Source organism: Bubalus bubalis, chromosome 8, assembly GCF_019923935.1.
Source record: "Bubalus bubalis isolate 160015118507 breed Murrah chromosome 8, NDDB_SH_1, whole genome shotgun sequence".
Taxonomy (NCBI): domain Eukaryota; kingdom Metazoa; phylum Chordata; class Mammalia; order Artiodactyla; family Bovidae; genus Bubalus; species Bubalus bubalis.
The window spans coordinates 40,036,025-40,061,687 of NC_059164.1; the positions used below are offsets into that span (position 1 = coordinate 40,036,025).

At 37.0% G+C, this 25,663-nt stretch overlaps 1 protein-coding gene across 7 annotated transcripts in view; it reads right to left on the minus strand.

The window, feature by feature from the left end:
• CD36 (CD36 molecule (thrombospondin receptor)) overlaps window positions 1-25,663 on the minus strand; it is a 93,987-nt gene that overhangs the window by 55,265 nt on the left and 13,059 nt on the right. For 4 of the 7 annotated variants that reach the window (XM_044946361.2, XM_044946366.2, XM_006049682.4 and 1 more), the window contains exons 1-2: window positions 7,488-7,612; window positions 5,927-6,098 (exon numbers count right to left, since the gene is read on the minus strand). The exons of 1 other annotated variant lie outside the window; for it this stretch is intronic. The gene's annotated coding sequence lies outside the window, so the exon portion shown is untranslated. Of the gene's footprint in view, window positions 1-5,926; window positions 6,099-7,487; window positions 7,613-25,663 lie in introns of those variants that run through there. 2 more of the 7 variants (XM_044946364.2, XM_044946360.2) reach the window with 2 other exon arrangements.

Consider the following 25,663-nt stretch of genomic DNA (forward strand, 5'->3'; position numbering starts at 1 on the left):
TTCTCTCCTCTGCAAGCTTCCCAGTTTTCATTGTTTTCCTTTTTTTCTTCCTTGGTTACCTATCCTAGTTGATTTTTATTTGACATCTCATTTTTTATCTAATAGTTTTTCAAAATTCAGTGGGGTTTTAGGTATATAAATTTGGAATTGCATGCAAATTAACTTACTACAATTATAAAATCACAGCTATTCCTAAATTACCAGAAACCATAAATTCATTTGGCCCTTCACACCTTTTATTAATATGTTCACATTGCCCACTTAACTGGTAGTTTTGTTGTGAAAAACATCCTCCCTCCAGTGGTAGTTCAGTGTGTATACACAATCACAGATTTCCATATATTACCAAAAACATTTTGGTTATAACTGAACCATATTCTGCCATTTATTTTTTAAATCTCATATTACCATCCTGTTGGAGTAGGAAATGGCCACCCACTCCAGTTTTCCTGCCTGGGAAATTCCATGGACAGAGAAGCCTGGTGGGCTACAGTCCATGGTGTCGCAAAGACACAATTGTGCACACACGCCTTACCATCCTGTATAGTAGAAAACATTTAAATTCTTTAAGCTAGGAAACTAAAACAAAATAAAGATTGAACTAAATTTGTGCTATTTACTGAAATTTCTCTGGCTCATTTACCATGTCACGTAGGTTAGGGAAAAAAAATACTGTAGTGATTTTCTTTTTAAGTCTTTTGGTGCAAACGAATTACAGGGAAGCCTTTTCTTTTTGTGATAAACTATTCCACCATTGAAAATGTCATCCTTTCAGACAATCTTCATCTAATATTAGGTGACTAAAATTAAAATTGAAAATAGACAACACAGTTTTTTTAAAATTCCAATGCATATGTGTTGAGATATGTTTCAGGGAACTGGCTTCAGTTTTTAAAGATGAAACATAATGAATAAATATAACTAAGTTCAGCCTTTTTGATTAAATCATAACCTTTAAGGGACATTTCCACATGTTTAAGAATTTCCCAGAGGAAAGGAAGATCATAATACTTCTTCAAGAACTTAGCCTAGCCTAACAGATCATTAGTATATCCTATGTAGTTAGAAGTAACTTGTGTTGCAGAAACCATGAGCAACTGACTGCGCTTTCAGAGATGACTCACAACACTGAGTACAGAAGAAAAGATTCAAAAGTTTATATCATGGTACTAACATGATATTTCCATGGAGTCGCTAAGAGTTGGACATGACTGAGTGACTGAACTGAACATGATATTGCCTCTAAAAATGTCAATGTTCTATTTAGTATTTTTTTATTAAATCCCTATTTAATTGTTGTAAGTTAAAGTGTTATAAGAACTTCAGTGTTATAAAAACATACATCTCCTCAGGACTCACAAAAGCTTTGTCCTTTTGTTCAGTATGGGTGGGAATGATCTTTTCACTATTATCTCTCCCCATCTTCATATTTATTTGTAATAAGGAAACATGTACGAATGCTGCCAGGAACCATCTTAGAACTTCAAGGAAAGTAGGGTGAAAGCCAACACCCAAATAAGAGGCAAGAGCAGATAAGTTCAGAAGAACAAACAGTTTGATCTAACTGTGCCTACAGAGTGCTAACTCTGAGGTTTTTCAGCTTAACTGAACCCCAGATCCCTGAATTGATACAATGGTTTGAGTTGAAAACACTCAAACTCATATCCTGAGATTCTATGTAAAATGTGAACTGTAGATCACACACATTTTAAATAACTAAACATCTAACCAAATTTCTCACTCATTAACTATCATCAAGAAATGTGATTTAATCAATAGGTCCCTAAAAAAAAGGGAAATAAACAGTCCCTACAACATGGTTTTGTATACCATGTGCAACACGCAGAGGTCTTAATATTAAGCACATACAAAAAGCCACGTGACTCTATTTATTCATCTTTATATCTCCAGAATGCTTTAGTGTCCTACTCATACAAAGTATAACAAAAAAGCTCAGTTCATGATATACTCATTTATGACTTCCAAGGGAGAAGGTCACAGTGGAACTCTCCATAATATATTCACTGAGAACTGTGTCGGGAACATTTACTTTCATATGCCAGATTTTAAAATAGTTCCTGACACATAATAGGCATTCAGATATTCATCAAATAAATGCCGAAAAACCTATACTACATCACAACATACATTAAAGAGACATGGGTATGTTAAATACTTTGGCAGAAGAATGTATTTACTTTTCCAAGCTATCCAACATAGAATTTAAAAGGACTGGTTATCTGAATTATTAAACAGTCTGGTTCCTCCACACTGAGAAATATTTATTCTCAAGGAGGGCTTACTTCTATTGTTCCACAGATATGTACTGAGTAGCTGCGGTACAAGGACAAATGACTTACCACTACACGATAAGCTTTTCCCAAATATTATAAATGGTCAGCCGTACCAATTATGTTTATATCTTCATTTGCAGGAATAGACATATTGATTAAAGATTTCAAAACTTTATGAAAATAATTCAATCATAGGCCAAAAATAATGATTAAATATAGATCATTCCTTGTATTGGGTTTTTTGCCCATCAAAAATTCTAAGTCTCCTGAATATTATACTCTACCATCTAATTTTACATGCCAATCTACTATCTCTTTATAAGCTAACGTGTGATCCCTTGCTAATAGTTTGATCCCTTTGGGTTATTTAGTGCATTTGTACTGGACTGCTCACTTATTTTGTTAAAAAATAGACCTTTATCCAATTGCACAAATGTACCTCTGTTGAAGGTGCCATGGTAGCCCAGTCATTGGACCCTTAAACAAGGACCCCTGAGAATTGGCTTTTCTGTTCTGATGGCAATTAATTTAATGAAAATAGCCCACTTTTTGTCTTCCTGCTTGTTTCCATCTGTGAGATGAGATATATCATCATTAACATGGGCACTACCCAGTTAAACTGACATACTAGAGGGGTCAAAAATTTTATCAGTTGCACAATTCTGTAGAAATGAAGTGTAAAGAAAAATTGAAAGTAGCAGCCAATGCATCCTTATCCCATAAAAACCTAAGTCACACTGACTGTTTCATTCTCAAGAGAATTTTTAATATGACAAACTCTTATTAAATATCAAAACAAAATGCATAAATGCCAAAACCCAGGAGAAAAGGACAGTAACTAAAACCTTAAAGAACTCTAGTCTCAGGAAAGGCTGCTGGGTCCACCTGTGCTATTGGCTGTGATAAATATGAGAGTCGAAATCAATAAGGAGATAAGATAAATACAGTTCCTACATATGAAGAGGTACAGAGAAGATTGCTGTTGTTGAACAACAATGTAAAAAACTGATAAACTGAAAGATACTATTAAAATCTCAAAACATGCCTTAAATCAAAGGGGGAAAATAGTTGAAAATATACTACAAAGAGCAAATACTTAGACTGACGATGAGATTACATTCCCCAGTCTTTTCCATTATTGGAAAAATGTGCTTTTCAAATAAATTAATTTTCTAATAGATTTGGGTATACAAATTACAAATATAAGATTTTAAAGAGAAATAATGTGGTAAATAATTTTAAAGAAATATATTTATATGTGAAAAGGGGGGTTATAATGTAAAATAAGATATCATTGAAATACACTACATATACATGTATGGATAAATTTATGGATTTATAAATATTAATAGAAGTCATTTATAGAGCCTTTTTATTATCACATAGATGATACACTGTACTAGCCCAACTTCCCATGCTTCTAATTTAGTGCAAATCTTAACGTATGTATAATCAAATTTAGGCAATGGGATAATAACCAGGTGACATAACAAATTTCAAGTACCTAAAATTACATAGTGAGCTTAAGCTTAATTTTCTTGTATTTGCTAACTATTATAAGTTATTCTTTTCAAAATTTGGTAAACTGTAGTATTATTTAGCTTGATTGTGTGAATAATAAACAGTCATGTGATGGAAGAGCTCATCGGAATATTCATACTGGAAAAATATGGAGATTTGGAAAAATGCCAGGTAAGTTAGTTTTGCATTCACTGATAAGTTGGGTTGCTATAGCAAGCCCATAGTCACCAGGTTGCTAAGCAACCTAAGACTCCACAGACGAGATACTTAGGAGTCCACTGATCTTTCATCATCCTTAAGGGAAAAATCTGAGAAACTGTGGTACCAATCTCAGTGGAAGTTTCCCCAGTTATCCAGTAGAGCAGTGACCCTTATACAACATCCCCTGTATTGATAGATTGAATTTATTAAATAATGATGTTCATACTAGAGAATTAATTGATTACCCAAAGTGTTAAGTGGATGAAATTAGGAATGGGAAATGATCAATACCTAGTTTGTTGTGGGAAAACAAATGTGTGTTGAATGAATAAACAAGATTCAACACATAATCCAACTCTCCAAAGTGATTTACATAATGCTGGCATTCATAAAGTCCTTAACTTTATATATATATATAAATATATCTGTTTAGTAGCATTACTATAAGGCATGCCTCTCAGTTTTTTTGTTTTGTTATCATTTACATTTAGGTAACATACATAATTGTAAGTCTGCAATTATTTGTGAGTTTAATTCAAAATATTTATGGATTGTCTGGAATACTTATGTAACAATATTAACTACCAAAATGTCAATTAGAATTGTATCTAAGATGCAAGCAAAGTTGTGAATTGTCCCTTGAATAAGCTTTTATTAACATTTCCTGTACTTTTCTATGTTAAACACTTTCTTTAGTCTGCTGTCTTGACATAGTACTCCCTGAGGCAAACCACTGCATCTAATTTTAATTTACAGTTTCCAGCTATTTAAGATAATCAAAATGAAATAAAATTAAGGTAAGCCTTACAAAACACTGTATAATAATATAGGCTGAAATAAATGTCATTAATAGAAATGATTATATGTGACCAATAAAATGATTAAGTGTGGAATCTGTAAAATTTTACATAATTCTTATACCTGGTTTTCTCTGCCTCCCATTGTTATTTTATGTAGCTTGTTCTTGCCATGAAAAACCTCGTGACAATGATTTGCAAAGAGAAAACTGGCTTTAATTTAATGGCAAATTTTATAATGTTACTGCTTGTATCCTGCTAGCTATTGCATTAAAGATTCAGTAGCCCAAGTCAGGTGTACAGCGTGATGACTGAGTTTCCCTAACTTGAGGATAAAATAAAGTTCCAAAGTCACCTGTCTAGCAAGTCACAGTAACCCCTAATGGACTAGATCCATTCCAGGAATGTCCCAGTACAAAGTGCCTGTGACCTCTACTGGTTGGTGCTGTTCAGTGGCCAAGTCGTGTCCGACTCTTTGCTAAATGGACTGCAGCACACCAGACTTCCCTGTCCATGGAGGAGGATAGATTCTTCTTGCTCCAAGACTGGAAAGAACAACTGCTCTGCCTTACAATCTTAATATGAGAGTCCCAAACATATACAATAACACTCATTATAATTGCTTCTTCAGGTAAAAGTGGCTGTCTGTAATTTAAGTCTTCCTGAGCATGTATTTTCTTTAGAATAAAAGATAGTTTTTGATCTTTTAATATATTGCTCTACTAAGATATTCCTCCATTGTAGCATGTATACAAGCACAGGTGTGTTGGAAGGTTTAGACAATTTCAAATATTTTTGAATGTCCTCTTATCATCTAATATTTAGTTATTACTGACAACATCATAGCAAAATTACAAAACCTGACCAACTTCTTCTGTTTCCTTTTAGACACAATTTCTTATCTAAAAGCTTGGGACAGGCTTTCTTAATGTCTATACTATCTCATATACTCTATTCATTAGGAGAAGAGAAAAAATGCACATACAACTTAAACTGGACAAGAACAATGCAAAAATCAGATCAAAGTAAGAGACTTTAGTATTACAGGCACTGGTTTTGAGTCCTACTTTGTTAGGTTAGATAACTTCACAGTGATAATATAGGTGTAATTACCAGTTGGAAGTCCGATGAAAAAGTGCAAGGCCACAAGTGTCAACGCACTTTCAGAATGCTGGTTGGAGGACAACGAAATTAACACTGATGACTCTTGTTGTGTCTGCCTCAAGTGCTGGGTCAAATCACCGCTGTACATCAGTCAGCCCCACCTCCGAGTATCCAAGAATGGCTGTGGAATTTTGATTGACACTCCAGTGAGGCAGTGGGATTCCTAAACCAAAGTAAACCCTGCAGCTTGTGTTTGCCAAGCTCTCTAGCTTGAAAAGGAGCTTCTCCTCTCCTGGTTCTTTCCTTAAAAAAGAAACAATTACTCTGTGATGCTTAAAGGAACACAGAAGCAACTCCCTCTCCAGAGATATCCCTACTTATTTTCTTATAGCAATTCCCTTGACTGTTTTCATCCTTTGTCTTTGTGTAGGACTTTATAGTCTTCCTAGGAACCACAGAACATTGCACACTGGCCTTCAGGATAAGAAACAAGGCATCAGTGAATATTCTAGTTTGCGGAAAGCTGGAGATGATAGCAGCATTGGGCAGGGCTTTGCAAAATGGACAAGCTCAAGTTTACGCTAGTTATGACATTCTTTTGCCATGTAAGATTAGCAATGTTTGGTGACTATGCTATTATATATGCAACTCATAAGAAGAAACTAAGATAAATATATTCTAAAAGCAAATCAAGCCATTACAGTATATGCTAAATTAGACAAAAATATATGATTTTCCTGATAGTACTTAAGGCATTAATTCTCTAAGGATTAATGTTGATGACATGTAGCCTCATACACACACCCACACACATACTTAATGAAAATCTGTTATGTGTCCACTGTGTTCTTAGAATCCTGTCATCAAGAAGAAGAAAGCCTGATCCTTCCAGTGAGATTTTCTGGAATGTACTTCAAAACCTTGAAAATAAAATGCAGTGATGGAGTATTGAACACTTTTAATCTAAGTGGACAGCTAACCTAGTTGAGATTATTCATTCTAGAACTGTTTACTTAGCATGTAATCAAAATATGTATTTTAGTTGCCTTTTCTCCTAAACTCTGGAAATTTTCACAATAAATATAACAGAGAGGTTTTCACTGGTGAAATTAATGGTTTCAAAGATTTATGAACTGACCAGAAAAATTACTGGCTAACTCTCTATCCTTATATCACAGACTATATTAAGAACCCACCAAGTTTATTGTCTAGCTCTTGATTTCAGGGCATTCCTGGCTGCCTGAGTGGGATTGGATAGTTAGCTGAATTCTATAGTTAGCATGTTGTGTGTGCCCCTGATGAAACTTCCAGGCAAGAACTATTGGGACACTTAGAAGGACAGAGAGTGGGTACTTCACAATCCCATGGAGCAGGCTGGGGAACCTCGCTATTTAACTGCTACTTTACTGCTTCTGTTAGAAGCCAGTACTGAGAGGGCTTTCTTTGTACCTGTTTTGAGAAAGATCTGTAGCTCTCCCCACTGTTATTTATTGAAAGCTACAAACATTTACCAAGATAACCCAGTAACAATGTGTGCCCAAATTGGCTTGGATAGTTTAGCAACACTTACCTTAAGGAGCTCATCTTCTAGAGATGTAGCTTAGACACAGAGGACAGTTACACATAAAGATTCTAGAGTAGACAACCACAAGGCTCTGGGCTCACGGGATATCCACATTTACTCAGTTATAAATAGCTGTGACTCTTAGTTCAAAGACCTTTCACCCACTTCCATGTATGACACATTTTTTCTCTCTTGCTCGTGACTTTTTATTACAAAATGTGAAGAAATTTTAAGAATCATCTAATCTTGATCATTTAACAGATAAAGTTTCAGGGATCTGAGGAAATGCTCATCTTACATTGCCCTAAGAGCAGTTAAAAAAACAAAGCCCCTCAGCTAAAATATTGCTCTCTTTTTCTCCTAATGTTTCTTTTTGTTTATTTTTATTTTGTGTATTTCACCTCTTTTCACATATCTTCTCCCAGGATCTGGCCTGATATTTGCTAGTGTATTACTTTAATATTTTTTGCATGTCATTATACTTTCAGAAGTGCTAGTCAATTTAATATTAATTTCCTGGGTAACTGGAATAGTTTACACCTCTTTGATTCCCATATACTGTACCCTGTTACTAGAGTGAGGTTAGTTTTTTCTAAATTATTCTGGTTCCAGTGCTTTTGCCTTTTTAAATTTTATTTTATTTTAAATATGCTTTTAAAATTATCTAAATTAAATTATTAAATATAAAAACAGAATACTATCTATTCCCCCTTATAAGGACAACTTGAAAAGTTCTATGAAAGAATAAGGGGGAGGACAAGTATTTGTTGACATATTATTATGGATCAGTTGTCAGGCTAAATACTTCCATGTTATTATTTAAATCTATAGAAAATTCTGTAATTAGGTATGGTTAGTCTACATTCCTATAGAGGAGACAACTGACAGAGAAAATTAAAAAAATTAGATAAATGCTAAGATTTCCAGCATTTGCATGAAATGCATCACCTTAGGTTTATGCATCCAGGTGGCAAGTAATAGCAAAGATTAGTCAGAAGACATAAGGATGCATGATCATGAAAGGCAGTTTTTGCCCTTATCTAAATCCTTACCTTGTGTCAGTATAAATCTCTCAGCAGGTGCATTGTGCTATGCTACTTTGATGTTTCAAAATTATTTATTATTTTCATATACAAATTATAGTTAAAAACTCATTGGTTCACAGAATTACTTAATTTAAGAAACTATTCCTCCTTGGCACCAGATATTCCTGGGTCCAGAAATTATAAAACTCTAGCTTCATGGAATGGCAGACACATAGAAAAATTATTATGAAATCATACAATAGATGGTCTAATGGAAGGTTTATGGTACTGTGGGAAACCTACAGAGAGGGTAGCTTTCAGAAGGGAAGCTTCATAGAGAACCTAACATCATAGCTTCTTCCTCAAGCATGAGTCAGAGACCAGTTACCAAGTACTGACTAACACAAAGAACACGTTGTCTAACATAAAGGCAGAGAATATTTCTCCATCCTTCGTAAGATATGGCAGTTTCTGCCAGAAGATAGTGACTTCAAGGAAGAAAATATGAAAAGCTTCTGTGGCAACAAACATATAAGATTAAAGAAATTAATTTCAAATTAATTGAGTGTCCACTTTTTCTAGGCATTGTTAGGGAACAATATGTATATTCACCTTAGAATTTAAAATAAATTTTTATTTAAACTGCCAAAAGTTACAACTTCTATTGCACAAGAACTAAAAATTCTGCTTCAAAGCACAAAAATTTTTACTTAATATTGAGAAAAGAAAACCATACTGGATGCCTTTTACCAGTATTTTGTTATGTTACTATTTGGTGCCTGTATAGCTTTTAGAAAGCTCATTTAAATTTATTTAAGTTTATAAGTTTATATATATATATATATTTGGAAGGATTTCAATGATTTTTTAAACGAATATTAGACTAAGTATCAAGGGGCAAGTATTTAAGATACAGATTTCTTGCTGCATAAGGAATATAAATTTTAAAAAATATATTGGTATATTTCTGTGTCTCTTACCAGATCCAAGGGAACATTTCATGAACAGATGGGCACAATAAGGGATAGAAACAGCAAGGACCTAACAGAAGCAGAAGAGATTAAAAAGAGGTGGCAAGAATACACAGAAGAACTGTACAAAAACGTTTCTAATGACCTGAATAATCACAATGGTGTGGTCACTCACCTAGAGCCAGACATCCTAGAGTGCGAAGTTGAGTGGGCCTTAAAAAGAATCACTACAAACAAAGCTAGAGAAGGTGATAGCATTCCAGCTGAACTATTTCAAATCCTAAGGGATGATGGTATTAAAGTGCTGCACTCAATATACCAGCAAATCTGCAGAACTCAGCAGTGGCCACAGGACTGGAAAAGTTGTTTTTATTCCAGTTCCAAAGAAAGGCAATGCCAAAGAATGTTCAAATTACCGTATAATTGCATTATGCTCAAAATCCTTCAAGCTAGGCTTCAGCAGTACATCAATCAAGAACTTCCAGATGTACGAGCTGGGTTTAGAAGAGGCAGAGGAACCAGAGATCAAATTGCCAACATCTGCTGAATCACAGAAAAAGTAAGGGAATTCCAAAAAAAACCATCTGCTTCATTGTGACTAAAGTCTTTGGGTGGACAACAACAAAGTGTGGAAAATTCTTAAAGGGATGGGAATACCTGACCGCCTTACCTGCCTCCTGAGAAATCTATATGCAGGACAAGAAACAGCAGTTAGTACTGGACATGGAACAATGAACTGGTTCAAAATTGGGAAAGGAGTACATCAAGGCTGTATATTGTCATCCTGCTTAGTTAACACATATGCACAGTACATCATGAGAAATGCTGGGCTGGATAAATCACAAGCTGGAATCAAGACTGCCAGGAGAATATCAACAACCTCAGATATGCAGATGATACCACTCTAATGGCAGAAAGTGAATAGGAACTAAAGAGCCTCTTGATGAAGGTGAAAAAGGTGAGTGAAAAAGCTGGCTTAAAACTCAACTTTTTAAAAACTAAGATCATGGCATTTGGTCACATCACATCAAATCAATGAAGAAAAAGTGGAAACAGTGATAGATTTTATTTTCTTGGACTCCAAAATCACTCCAGATGGTGACTGCAGCCATGAAATTAAAAGATGCTTGCTCCTTGGATTAAAAACCTGTGACAAACCTAGACAGTGTATTAAAACACAGGAATATCGCTTTACCAACATGGGTCTGTGTAGTCAAAGCTATGGTTTTTTCAATAGTTAGGTATGGAGGTGAGAGTTGGACCATAAAGAAGGCTGAGTGCCAACAAATTGATGCTTTCAAACTGTGGTGTTAGAGAAGACTCTTGAGAGTCCCTTGGACTGCAAAGAGATCAACCCGCTGCTGCTGCTAAGTCGCTTCAGTTGTGTCCGACTCTGTGAGACCCCATAGATGGCAGCCCACCAGGCTTCCCTATCCCTGGGATTCTCCAGGCAAGAACACTGGAGTGGGTTGCCATTTCCTTCTCCAATGCATGAAAGTGAAAAGTGAAAGGGAAGTCGCTCAGTCGTGTCCGACTCTTAGCAACCCCATGGACTACAGCCTACCAGGCTCCTGCGGAGATCAACCTAGTCAATCCTAAAGGGTATCAACCCTGAATATTAATTGGAAGGACTGATGCTAAAGCTGAAGCTCCAGTACTTTGGCCACCTGAAACGAAGAGCCAATTCACTGGAAAAACCCCTGATTCTGGGAAGGATTAAGGGCAGGAGGAGAAGGGGATGACAGAGGATAAGACGGTTGGATGGCATCACTGATTCAATGGACATGAGTTTGGGCAAACTCAGGTAGATCGTGAAGGACAGGAAAGCCCAGCATGCTGCAGTTCATGGGGTCGCAGAGTCAGACACAACTTAGCAACTGAACAACAACAAATATCTCTTACTACAGGTAAAGCATATCATCTTACTGGGAATGTTAGGGGTTAGAGAAAGCAAACATTTATATTCAAGGCTAAGGAAATAAGAAACCTGAGGTTGTATAAATGCTAACTCATAATAAGACAGAAACAATAATGCAATTGTATTTTTAAAAAGTAATAAACATGGGGAGAATTTATTTCCATTTGAAAGCACAGAGGAAAAATATTTTGAATTAAAACTTTGTCGGTTCAATAATTTTTACCATAAAACATTCTTACAATATGAATAGTCTATATTGTAGTACTATGTCATAGAAGTTGACTTTTTAGAAATATGGATTTTCCTCTAATCTCTTTTGTTCCTCTCACTTTAAAAGTTTTTTCATACTCCAATACAAACAAAACAAAACTGAGCCTAGTATATAAGAGGACCCAGAATATTTAAATTAAAAGTCATATTCAACAGTTTCCTTACTTCATGATTTCTCAGTCTTACTATTCTCATAACACAGCTCCAAGAGAAGGTCCTGGTATGCCTTATTTCCCAAACTTATTTGACCATGTGTCCCCCTAGGATATCTTTATTAACATCTACTGGAACAGTGTTTCATAAAGACAGTTGGGGAAGTGCTGAATTAAATTAGAAGGACAATTAAAATTTTCTAAGAAAAGGCAAAAGGGAGTATATAGGTGGTATATCTGACTTGAAAGGTTAAGTCTACAAATTATCTTACAATATTTGGTAGGGCTTCCCAAGTGGCACTGGGGGTAAAGAACCTGCCTGCCAATGCAGGAGACGTAAGAGACAGGGGTTCAATTCCTGGGTCGGAAAGATTCCCTGAGTAGGAAATGGCAACCCACTCCAGTATTCTTGCCTGGAGAACCCCACGGACAGAGGAGCCTGGCGGGCTACAGTTCATGGGGCCGCACAGAGTCAGACACTAGTGAAGCGACTTAGCACACACACATAACCTTTTGTGACCTGTATTTTTTATCTTTGTAAACAGGAAGAATGAAGAAGAGAGGACAGGAAAGACAGAGAGACAGAGAGACTTGAGATGGGGAAAGGGGCAGTCCTTTGGGCTGCAGGAAAAAAGGGAATTCAGACTGCTCTGGGTCTGGCAAGCAAATAAGTTGGTAACTATCAACTTCTTGTGAAGCCCAAATATAGCAATTGTCCACAAAGGGAGTTTATCTTGTAAAAGCTTGCTTGGCTTGATGTCTATTGATCAATTGCCTCTGGTCACACAGGACAGGATTCTTGATGGTTGGTTGGGTCTTTTCTTTTTTCATGTGCTCTGGGACACACATTGATAGCCTGGGTTCTACAGAGGAACTTTGGGACAGAGAGTGAGTGGGTAAGATTGCAGATTGTGGAGACAAGTTGTTGGGTTGATAGTGAGTATCCCAAATGGTCTTGGACCTGTTGCTTGACGTCTCTGTGTTTAAGTTTCCTCCTCTAAAAGATGAGGATGATAACAATATTTATCTCATAATACCATGGAGATCAAGTAAGATGAAATATATGCATTTATTAAAACAACTAGTTGCAATTACTGGTATCATTGATAATGGTAATAAAGATGCTATCTCTGTGAAAAAAGTTTTTCTTCTTCACAATCTCAGGTCATTCATTTTAAGATCTACTGGTGCCAGCCAGTTATAATGCTTTCTGATCATATTCAATTCTAAGCTGTACTAACCTTACCAAACCCAGAGGCAGTATGAGGGCAGCATGTTCCTTCTGTGTGTAACCCTCCCTCTGGCCTCTGGCCGGCAGTGTGTCCTGGACTCCTTCCCTCTTCTCTGTTGCTCAACTGAATTTAGGTAATAAGAAGCAGAGTCTTCACAGACTTAGAAAATGAGCTCGTGGTTGCTGGGGGGAAGGGATAGCTAAGGACTTTGGGAAAGTCATGTACACACTGCTGTATTTAAAATGGATAACCAACAAAAACCTATTGCATACACATGAAACTCGTGCTCAATGTTATGTGCTAGCCTGGATGGGAGTGGGGTTTGGGGGAGAATGGATGTGCTCAGTCACTCGGTCATGTCTAACTCTTTGTGACCCCCATGGACTGTAGCCTGCCAGGCTCCTCTATCCATGGGATTCTCCAGGCAAAAACACTGGAGTGGGTTGCCATTTCCTTCTCCAGGGAGAATGGATACATGTATATATATGGCCGAGTCCCTTCACTGCTCACCTGAAATTTCACAACATTGTTAATTGGCTATACCCCATTACAAAATGTTTTTGGTGTTGAAAAAATAAAATTAAAAAAAAAAAAAAAGCAGAGTCTTGCTCTCCTCTATCCAATAGGTAACTCTCAAAGTCCTTGGAGACAGGGACTGGACTCTTCTTGCCCTGAAATTCACAGAGCTTCCATGTTTAAAACCACAAATAAACATTCAGGTATATGGGAAACCTTGTAGGATGAGATTACAGGCCAAATAATTATTTAGGTCTAATTGAAAATACCACCTAAATGGTGTCTAATGTCCTGTCCTCCTTTAGACTATATATAACCAAAGCTATTTCTGATAAGTACTTTTATATTTTTTAAATATTGAGCTTATTTGAGCAAAAATCATTTTGAATCTGGCAGCATCCAATCCAGCAGATAGAAAGGAGTTCCAAATATTATGTATAGAATAGTAAGTAATGAGACCCTGGGTGTTCATTGGAAGGACTGATGCTGAAGCTGAAACTCCAGTACTTTGGCCACCTCATGTGAAGAAGTGACTCATTGGAAAAGACTTTAATTCTTGGAGGGATTGGGGGCAGGAGGAGAAGGGGACGACAGAAGATGAGATGCCTGGATGGCATCACTGACTCGATGGACGTGAGTCTGAGTGAACTCCGGGAGTTGGTGATGGACAGGGAGGCCTGGCGTGCTGCAATTCATGGGGTCGCAAAGAGTCGGACACGACTGAGCGACTGAACTGAACTATGCAGCACAGGGAACTCTATACTCAGTTTTGTGTGGTGACCTAAATGGGAAGGGTATCAAAAAAAAGAGGGGATATATGTATACATATGGAGAGTGCTTTTAAAAGTCACTGAACTTCTCTCTAGAATCTTATTGGAGGGCAGCAGACAAATTCTTGTTGTGTGTTGACTGACTTCTAAAATAATCACATCACCATTTTTTATTCCTTGGAAAACCACTTGGTGTTTAATGTGTGAAATGATAAAACTTATCAGAAGCACAATTTTTAAAAGCCCAAAGTGTGTCATGTAATACAAATGGCTGACATCGAGGGCACTTACTGCAGGCAAACACCTTTCTAAGGACTCTATATGGATTATCTAAATTAATCTTCATAACCATAATTTGAAGAAAGAATTGTTGGTTTCCTTAATTTACTAATAGTAGAAGTACCATGCAGTCCATGGGGTCTCAAAGAGTCGGACACGACTGAGTGACTGAACTGAACTGCAAAGTACCAAAGTACTGAGAGGCAAAAGGACTGAGAGGTCAAGTAAACCGCTCAAGGTCAAAGAATGCCAAGCTATGGTTGTATCACTTAGGACACTTGTCTGCAAATAAGAGAATGCTCCAACAAAAGTAGATCAGAATATGGGGGGAACTTTACTTGTCAAATAATAAATATTAGGAAATAACTATCAGCTTCCAAAATTCTAACTCTTCTCTAAAGCAGCCATTTTTAAATATTGGGCTGTCATACCATCTTGATAATACAATTATTTGCTTAAATTGCATATGCTATGCTAAGTCGCTTCAGTCGTGTCCGACTCTGTGCAACCCCACAGACGGCAGCCCACCAGGCTCCGTCGTCCCTGGGATTCTCCAGGCAAGAATACTGGAGTGGGTTGCCATTTCCTTCTCCAGTGCATGAAAAGAGAAGTGAAACTGAAGTCGCTCAAATCAAAATCAAGACCATCTCCTGTCTCCTGCTGCTGCTGCTAAGTCACTTCAGTCGTGTCCGGCTCTGTGCGACCCCATAGACGGCAGCCCACCAGGCTCCCCCGTCCCTGGGATTCTCCAGGCAAGAATACTGGAGTGGGTTAAGGAGAAAATATTACATGTTAAGTTTTCAAAAATCAAAGTTCAAAATAAAAATTAATTCCAAGTTTCTATCACTATGGGAAACAAAACTGTTTAACCTGACAAAGGGAATGTGAAATATAAAATTAATCTAAAACAAAGAAAAATAATCATGGTTACCTGGAAAAGGTTTTCTTTTTTGTTTGTTTTTTTGTGAGAAAGAAACTTTGGGAATGGCTGCATACTGTATATTACTGAAATGGAAATGAGTTTTACAATTACAGACTCAATGTGCAAAACCAAAATTTTGTTGCACTAAATTTCATTTTATCTCAAACCTCCATTCTGTCTGATACAGCATATGTAGTCACTTTTAAGAAATTTCGTTTTTGCTGTTCGTTAGTCATTTCAAGTTTAAAACTCTTGTTACATTTTTCTCAGTACAGGCTATTTTCAGAGAAGGAGATGAGAACACAGAGCATGCCCTCTAAAAATTTGCGGCTATGACTTTCCCTGGTTCTGGCCTTGAGCACTTTGCAGGTGGTGCCTTTCTTTTTCTCAGCTAACTTGCATAACCTTCAGGGGCCTTGAGCTCAGTGTTAGGGTCCAAGGGACTCCATGAATCTGCTTCTAAACAGCGACCTACATACCACACACAGCCCCGGATACTTCACTGCCGTAGTCTCTGAGGCAGTGTTTTCTGAGGTTTGTTCTCTCTGATAACACTTGTGTTCTGAGGTCCTGCCACTTGAGAGTTGAAAGGGAGAAGAAAACTTGCCTTTAGGAGTGAGTTGGCTGAGAACGGATCACAACAGCTCTTTGGGATTCATTCATGTCTAAAGTCTGTGTTTCCACTTTTATCCATGCTTCAGTTCTGTTCAGTTCAGTTGCTCAGTCGTGTCCGACTCTTTGTGACCCCATGAATCGCAGCACGCCAGGCCTCCCTGTCCATCACCAACTCCCAGAGTTCACTCAAACTCATGTCCACAGCCATCTCATCCTCTGTCGTCCCCTTCTCCTCCTGCCCCCAACACCTCCCAGCATCAGAGTTTTTTCCAATGAGTCAACTCTTCGCATCAGGTAGCCAAAGTATTGGAGTTTCAGCTTCAGCATCATTCCTTCAAATGAACACCCAGGACTGATCTCCTTTAGGATGGACTGGTTGGATCTCCTTGCAGTCCAAGGGACTCTCAAGAGTCTTCTCCAACACCACAGTTCAAAAGCATCAATTCTTTGGCACTCAGCTTTCTTCACAGTCTAACTCTCACATCCATACATGACCACTGGAAAAACCATAGCCTTGACTAGACGGACCTTTGTTGGCAAAGTAATGTCTCTGCTTTTTAATATACTATCTAGGTTGGTCATAACTTTCCTTCTAAGAATTAAGCGTCTTTTAATTTCATGGCTGCAGTCACCATCTGCAGTGATTTTGGAGCCCAAAAAAATAAAGTCTGACACTGTTTCCACTGTTTCCCCATCTATTTGCCACGAAGTGATGGGACCAGATGCCATAATCTTCATTTTCTGAATGTTGAGCTTTAAGCCAACTTTCTCACTCTCCTCTTTCACTTTCATTGATCAAGAGACTTTTTAGTTTCTCTTCACTTTCTGCCATAAGGGTGGTGTCATCTGCGTATCTGAGGTTATTGCTATTTCTCCCAGCAATCTTGATTCCAGCTTGCACTTCTTCCAGCCCAGCCTTTCTCATGATGTACTCTGCATATAAGTTAAATAAGCAGGGTGACAATATACAGCCTTGATGTACTCCTTTTCCTATTTGGAAGGTGGTCTGGTATGCCCATCTCTTTCAGAATTCTCCACAGTTTATTGTGATCCACACAGTCAAAGGCTTTGGCATAGTCAAGAAAGCAGAAATAGATGTTTTTCTGGAACTCTCTTGCTTTTTCCATGATCCAGCAGATGTTGGCAATTTGATCTCTGGTTCTTCTGCCTTTTCTAAAACCAGCTTGAACATCTGGAAGTTCATGGTTCATGTACTGCTGAAGCCTGGCTTGGAGAATTTTGAGCAGTACTTTACTAACATGTGAGATGAATTCATGCTTAGGGCACAACTATTTTCCTAGTCTTTAATAAGACTGAATAGTAACCAAATGTCAGTTCCTTAGGTCCACTAAAAGTTCTCCCTCAATATGCAGCTTCATATCTTGCAGTTAGAAAAGAGAATGAAGTGGGCAGAATAAAACCATGTGGATTAATACCTCACAGTATAATTTATCATAGTATAAAAAACTATAAATTGTGGGAAACACACACATGATAGAAGTTTAGCTAAGAAAGAGATCAATGGGGACTGAATTCCTAAGAATATGTTCATAGAACTCTTACATCCTTAATCTTCCCTAGAAGATGAGTTAAATGTAAAAAAGTAGAAGAAAGTGGGATTTGTGGGAAATAAAATTAGATAAATCACGTAAATCATTTAGAAATGTAATTGGTATGGTTGGAAAAAGGCATGTGCACAAGCTAAGCCTGGCTTGCCATAAGGTTCCTATCTACAGAGAGATGGACATATTAGAGGAGTTTATAGGAGACTCAAGTACCTGAACATAATCTGACAGAATAGATAGAAGGGAATAACAAGATATTAAGATTTAAAATTATGACCTCTGGTTAAATGTGGCAGCTGGAATACATTTTCACTTGCATCTGAAATCTCATTAAAATGAAAGTTGTAGGTAGAATTTATAAAAATAGGAACACACATGTTCAGCTCAAAGATTTAGATTAGTGAAGACAAGAAATCAGTCAACATACAGAAAGCATAATGGACTAATGGTAATTGCTCAAACATCCTACATGTAAGATTCTAAACATGTAGAATCTACTCTATAAGCAAAAAGAATCTACTCTATAAGTCCACATAGGACCATGGGGTGCACGGAAAGCAGAGTCTTAACTTGATTGAATATCTCAGAAAGTCCTAAACCTAAATCTTCTCTCCATATACTTTACACAGCCTGCTCTCTCCTTCCTCCTCATCTGTCAGAAGATGGGGTGTTTCCTCTTTTGAAACATGGAGTAAGAGATTTCTGGACCTAAGACAAGGAAGCCCAGCTAGGGATATGAGGGAGATCCATGTCGAAATAAGTTTAAGCCCTCACACTGATTTCTCTTCCACTGCCAATTCCAGAACTCTATCAAGCAAAACATTACAGGATTCCTTTCTAAGGAAACTGGCACAAGATAAAACACTTGACACTATTTATTAGCTGAAGTGGAGAGGAGGTCAGGGAGCACAGTGAAATGGTCAGGACCTTCTGCTCAATCCAGAGTAGTACTGTCTGGGGCAAGTATGATACAAGCCTCATGCTAAATATCCCTTTAAAATATCCAGTAGCCACATTGAAAATGTAAGTAACTAGGTAATATTACTTTTAATATTATATATTGCTTACTACAACATCATAAATACTATCATTTAAATAAACATAAATTATTAATGAGATTTTTTTGCAGGGGCACAAAGTGTTAAAAGTCTGGTTTTTACTTTACTCTTAGAACACATTTCAATCTGGGTTAACTATGTTTCAAGTTCTCAATAGTCACTTGGGGCTGCTGCTGCTACTGCTAAGTTGCTTCAGTCATGTCCGACTCTGTGCGACCCCAGAGACGGCAGCCCACCAGGCTCCCCCATCCCTGGGATTCTCCAGGCAAGAACACTGGAGTGGGTTGCCATTTCCTTCTCCAATGCATGAAAGTGAAAAGTGAAAGTGAAGTCGCTCAGTCGTGTCTGACCCTCAGTGACCCCATGGACTGCAGCCTTCCAGGGATTCCAGCCATCTGTCCATGGGATTTTCCAGGTAAGAGTACCGGTGTGGGGTGCCATGGCTACCATATTGGACAGTGCAACTCTAGAATGAAATCTGTATTCATTTTGCCACAATCTTAAATATAAATGGACAACCACCAGACATTTGAGGAATACTTCTGACTTGCATGAAAAAAGTCAAATACAAATAAACAATAAGGTTGAATACAAGAAAAGGGAATAAAAAACAAAATATTTTTGTGATTACTATCATCAGACAACTAAGAGATAATTTTGTATCATGAAACTAGTAAAAAACCATGGGGCTTTCCTGGTGGCTCAGTGGTAAAGAATCCACCAGCCAACGCAGTCCCTGGTCCAGGAAGATAATTACATGCCGTGGAGCAACTAAGCCTGTGCATCACAACTACCGAACTTGTGCTCTAGAGCCTGGGAGCCCTAACCACTGAACCCCATGCACCTACAGCCTATGTACCGCAACAAAAGAAGACACCACAAAGAGATAGTAGTCCCCACTCACCACAACTAGAGAAAAGCCTGCGCAGAAATGAAGACCCAGCACAGCCAAAAATTTAAAAATTAATATAAAAATTCTAATCATAATTTTAAAAAATAAATAGGAAAGAATCACTTTAAAAAGAAAACCATGAAGTCCTAAAATCCACATAAATAAAAGACAGCAATCTGGAAAAAGAAAACCATGATAGTAGAACTAACACAGTGGAGCAAGCATTTGGAATATCTGAGTACATAGAAGCCACGGAGCAGCATTAGAGTAGCTAGCTATAGAATAGACCCAACATCCACAGATGGGGTTTCCAGAGGAAACAAAACCAAAGTGGAAATAGGATAGAATGCATGAATGTTTTCCAGAATCAAAGGACATTAAATCCCCAGAGTGCAGAAAGTCGCCCATCTACAGCAGAGTGGATATAAAGGACCACAGGCTATGACCTAGCTGCATGTTTTCACATCACAGGTACCAAGAATAAAGAGAAATTCTTAAAAACCTCTGGTGGGCTTGAGAGTAATGTCACATACAAATCGAAGAGAAAACAGACAGCAGCACTGGGGATTTACAAGTCAAGTAGCAATCTCTTCAAAAATGTCCAAAAATTATCTCCAGCTGTTATTCTCTGTGCAAACATATTTTCCAGAAAGAGGATATAGACATTTTAATATACACACGGTCCTAAATTTTACTTCTCTTTTATTGTTTTATAAGGAGCCCAAGAAATCTCAGAATATAAATTTTACTGAAACAAGGAAGTAAAAGTAGACGGGGAATTAAGGAAATAACTAATACAACAAATGAGAGGCATAGGGAATTTCCAGGAACAGCAGAAGGGAAGTTTCACAGTAAGAATTATGTCACAGGTCAAGGGGAAAAAAACAAACCAATTAATATTGGACCAAGAGGACAGAGGATTTAAGGATGCAATTAACACCAGGAAAACATAAATTGCACCAGAAAGAAAGCATTCATTGTTTATTTCTTGGCTCTGCTGCTCAGAAAATTTATAATGATTTACACAGTCAATACTATTACTACACTATTAGATGGAAGATGAGAAGTATGTATATAGATGTGATGTATGGAGTGGTATTATATTTAATACATAAAAGTTAGATCCTTCTCTTCTACAGGAGGAAATTGTATTTAAAAAAAAACACAGTTTTGTTTTTTTTTTTAAACATCAAGAACACTTTAAGTATGTCATCTAAAAATAGTTCAGTATTCTAAAATTTAACATGGGGAGTGGGACAGGGTGGGGCAAATAAGACAATTGTCTATTTTTCTTTAAGTTTAAAAATACCATTTGTCCTTTTAAAAAACTAACAAACATTCATTTGATATCTATATACATTTTAGAAACAAGATTGTAAGTGAATTGAGCTGTGCTAAGCAGTCCTTTACTTTTTTCCTATCTTGTGACTCTTGCCTTCACTCTCTTGGTTTTGCTGTGGCATCTTCATTTTCCTAAGTATTTCCCTGGAAACCTATCTTCTCAGGATAAAGTTTTATTTCCTGCTTTAAAAAGTTTGAGGCCATCCATTATGTATCTCTTAAAATCTCTTCAAAATACAGTACCTCCTTGACCCAGATACTATCATCCCTTACTTGGAATCCTGAGTTTCTGTGAAGGTATTTTTGGGCATGGATAGTTAAGTTCATGTTTCTGATAAGAGATTTGTGTAGAAATTTCAGTAACCATTCTACCTGCGTCATTTCTGTTTAGCCGGAAAATTTTATTGAAATCTTTACAAACATTTGCTATATAATTCTACAATCAGAAAATCAACACAAAAAGCGTAATTCTTTGTTTAGGATTTGACCAATTACTCTATGAGTCTGAGTGAACTCCGGTGATGGACAGGGAGGCCTGACATGCTGCAATTCATGGGGTTGCAAAGGGTCGGACATGACTGAGCGACTGAACTGATGTGGAATCTAGAAAAATGGTACAGATAAACCTATCTTCAGGGCAAGAACAGACATAGAGAATGGGCATGTGGACACAGGAGAGGAAGAGGAGAGTGGGAAGAATTGAGAGAGTAGTACTGACATGAGTACGACCATGTGTAAAGTGGATGACTGGTGGAAAGCTGGTGTATAGCACAAATTCAAGATAGGAGTGAGTGATATATTTGTAAAATAACAAAAATTGATTTTTAAAGGAAGAGAAAAAGTGAGAAGAAGGGGTGAAGGCCAGATGGTGAAGCTCCTTGTATAATACTTCAAGGAGATTGAACGTTATTCTGGAAGCAGAATAGAACTGTTAAGTAATTGTAGATAGGGAAAGGGATGGGATAAGTGTTTTCATTTTTAAAGGGCCAAGTTAAAAGCAGTAAGTTGGGATGAGAATCTACATATAAAAGTAAGCAAATACTGGGAAGATAGATAGCTCTGCACTAGGACTTGTGTTCAGTCTAATGAGGAGAAGGTGGACTCATTCCTGACAGAGTTTGGATTAGTGGGAAGATGGTGCAGTTCATGGCAGCAGCTGTGGCAAAGAGGGCTGTAAAACGAAAGCTGCCTTACAGCCATCATCATAAGTGGGAGAGAGATTCTGGTTAAGCCTTTATTTTATTTTATTTTTCTGATGGTGCTCTGGAGCATCACAGCAAGGGTAGAAAGAAAATTAATGGAAACTGGGTAAGAACTAAAGTAACAGTCCTGGTAAAAGCAGAGACAATACACTAAAGGTCAAAGGAACTGAGGGGCTTGACAGTTCTTTTATATTGGCTCAGGCTGAAGTGACATAGTATTTGCTCTACAAATAGCAGAGCAGATAACAAGAGCCTGCACAGACTTCAGTTGATATTAACATTAGGAAGTATTTAATCCCCTAATTTCTCACTTTCCCAATTCACATTCCAGGCTGAGGTTGGTGGACTTAGGGCCATGCTCAGCCTCATGGGAGTTGGAGAAGAGATGTGGGGATGGGGGTGAGGAACAAAGATCAAGAGATGGAGAGGTCCGCTGCAAACAGCCATGGAAGAGTAAGCAGGAGACGTCGACCCTTTGATTTACTTAGTCTAGAGTCAATAACTGGACCTTGTTGGAAAGAAACAATGGAAAAAATGATTATATGAGCCTGCTTTTTGTTGAACATGTAATCTTTCTTGTTTGGCCAGTAGATGTGTAAAATGTAGATGCATTATGACAGTTCAAAAAGGATAGGATGGACGAGAGGAGAATCTAAGCCTAATGACAGTGGGGGAAAAGGAGACTCTGGAAGAAATCATCTGGATAGTTTTTGCAGTTGAAAACCATTGCCACTGTTTGCCTCCAAGCCTGATATGCTCCGAGAAGAAAGGAATATATGTAAACAAGAATAAGAAAGCTACCTTTTTATTCTGGCATCAGTCACAACAACGGTTTTGAGGATACCTGTGATGTGTTAAAGAGTTTTCAGAAGCACACCATGTGCAGGAATATTTCAGGTAGGAAAACGGATTGGCTTGAATCCTTTTCATTTCAGATTGTACCTGCTGCTTAAATGGGTACTCAAAATACTTCTTTTGACAAAAAGCAGTAATGTAAGTCCATCTGTAGTAAACTTCTAGACAATAATATTAAAGAAGACACATATCCAAAAGCACATTATACTAATTTGACCCCACATAAAACAGACTCCAAGAATAGACTATGTTCCCAAGTAGCCAATGGATATTTATTGTATTATTTCCCTTTTATTACTGTTAACAAAGAATTATATGTTATCAGGAGTCTTCTGTAATTTAATTATTGAACCATTCAGATTTAAGGATCCAAAGTGCTGCCTTCGATTGTACTAAAGAGTGAATAAACCCACCTCTAGGCCCATGACAAGTATCTATAGTCTTTAAAATGATTTAAGCCTTATTGTCTAATTAAAAGTTAAATATTTAACTTGAATTTTAACTTTTTAACTTCCATTTCCTGTTGTAAATTATTATTTCTGGTTCACATAAAAAAAAGCTACACATTTTACTTGAAAACAGGAAAGATGAAATAGAATCATACAGAAGAGTAAACTGTAAAGAGACAATGAAAAATGAGCATCTTTCTTGGTTTAGATCATATCTTCAAGGATAACTAAAGGCAAAATTTCATGAAGCTCAATCAAAACATCCTATCCTCACTAATAAGATAATATGATAAATAAAGCAGAGTTGGAAAGTAAGTAACTATTTCTTCTTTATTGTTTTATTCTATTCTAAAACCAATCAAGAAAGTCAAAGATGAAGAAACTTAATCTTACATATGAAACTGGTAATCTTGAGCCTATTAAATAGCTCATGTTTAAAGATCATATATGTAAAGTCAAAAAAAGTGTTATATTTAGCAATATTACAAATACATTAAATATTACATTGTGGAAGATATTTTTTCATGTGTGACTTACAGAATAGGCCTGATTTATATAAACTTATTTCCTTCTCTCTTCAGAGCCTTCCACCCACAACACTTTCTCTACATATCTGTAACAAGTTACAAAGCAGATTATTAGCATGGGACATTTGTCAGTTTCTACTCATTTCAAATCCATACATTGCTTAAAGATTATCCAAATTCAATATTGAATTGAATAAATTCAATCATGAACTTAAATCACTTAGATGTTCTTTTCTTTAAGCAAAACTGATGATAATGACAGTCCATTATGTAAAAGAAAAAGATTATCTCACTTTTTTTAGTAGGCATCTAGAATGTCTAAGTAGTAAGTTTTTAAACCACATTTATATGTTTAGCCTAGATATATATTTCAAGAGCTATTTTGATTCATCATAATTCCCAACTCCAAAATTCCAGTCTCTGATTATTAAATTCTTTTCCATATAGTAAGTGGAAAGACCCTTTAAAATTGTCACAAGTAACTTTCACTAAATAAAATTAAAATTTTATTCCATTTATTTCCTATATGCCAATGGTTTATATTTACATAAAAAATTAGTGTTTATGGTATAAGTACAAAAAATAATCAGTTCCCTAACAATCTGTGCCCTTTGTAGTTATTATACATAGATCAATCTACTTTTGTGGTCCTTATTGATCATCATCATATTGCTAAGCTTAAGAGGAATCAAATTTTGTATTAAAATACGCAATGGGTTGAGCATACCATAGGGCTTAGGGAGGAAATTACAAAGAACTGTTAGAATCTTATCACCAAAGTAGAGGAAAGTGGATTTCATGGAAGTAAGTTTAATTACTGAAGTAGCAAAGAATTTTATCATGAGAGAGAAAACAGCCCCTGACATCCAGGACCTGGCCCGGTGCTATCACTTAGGTCTTGTTTCTGGACACTGCCCTGGCTCTCACACCTGGCTGTGGTATCCTCATGTTGAACAGAACCAATTTCACAGAACATCAACTTTAGGCAAGGACACTCTATGACCATGAAGAATCAAGACAAAAACAAAACGCTCTGTAATTATGTCTGAATACAGACCTCTTATGAACACTGTCTAAGCCACAGGCATCATGTGTCCCCCTTTCCCAGCTAATCTGGGTCACTGCTGCTGCATTACCAAGATAGGCTTATCTTCCCTCTTCCTAAATAAGACTTTTTAAGGCACCAAATTGTAAAATTACCCTGCTTCCTGACAACGTTCAATTCAGAGTAATGCTCTACTTCCTTAAACCCTCTCCCCAGATCACTCAACTGAAGTTCAGCTTTTATCAGAGGTTCTTTTCAATGGCTTCTGACCCCATGGTACACTTTTTCCTCTTGGCAATAAGTAATGAACTCAACTTTTTCAACTACAGGTGTCTTCTTGGTAGTTTCTGGCTTAAGGCAAGGGCAGTAATAAGGCAGCTAAAAAGTTTGACTCCTCATGCCTGTGTTATCAGGTGGTTCTGATGCATTTGGTTATATAATTTCCCAGAATTTTGGAGAAGAGTAAATAGAACATTAGGCTTCCCTGGTGGCTCAGCAGTAAAGAATCCACCTGCCAATGCAGAAGATGTGGGTTCAGTCTCTGAGCAGGGAAGATCCCCTGGAAAAGGAAATGGCAA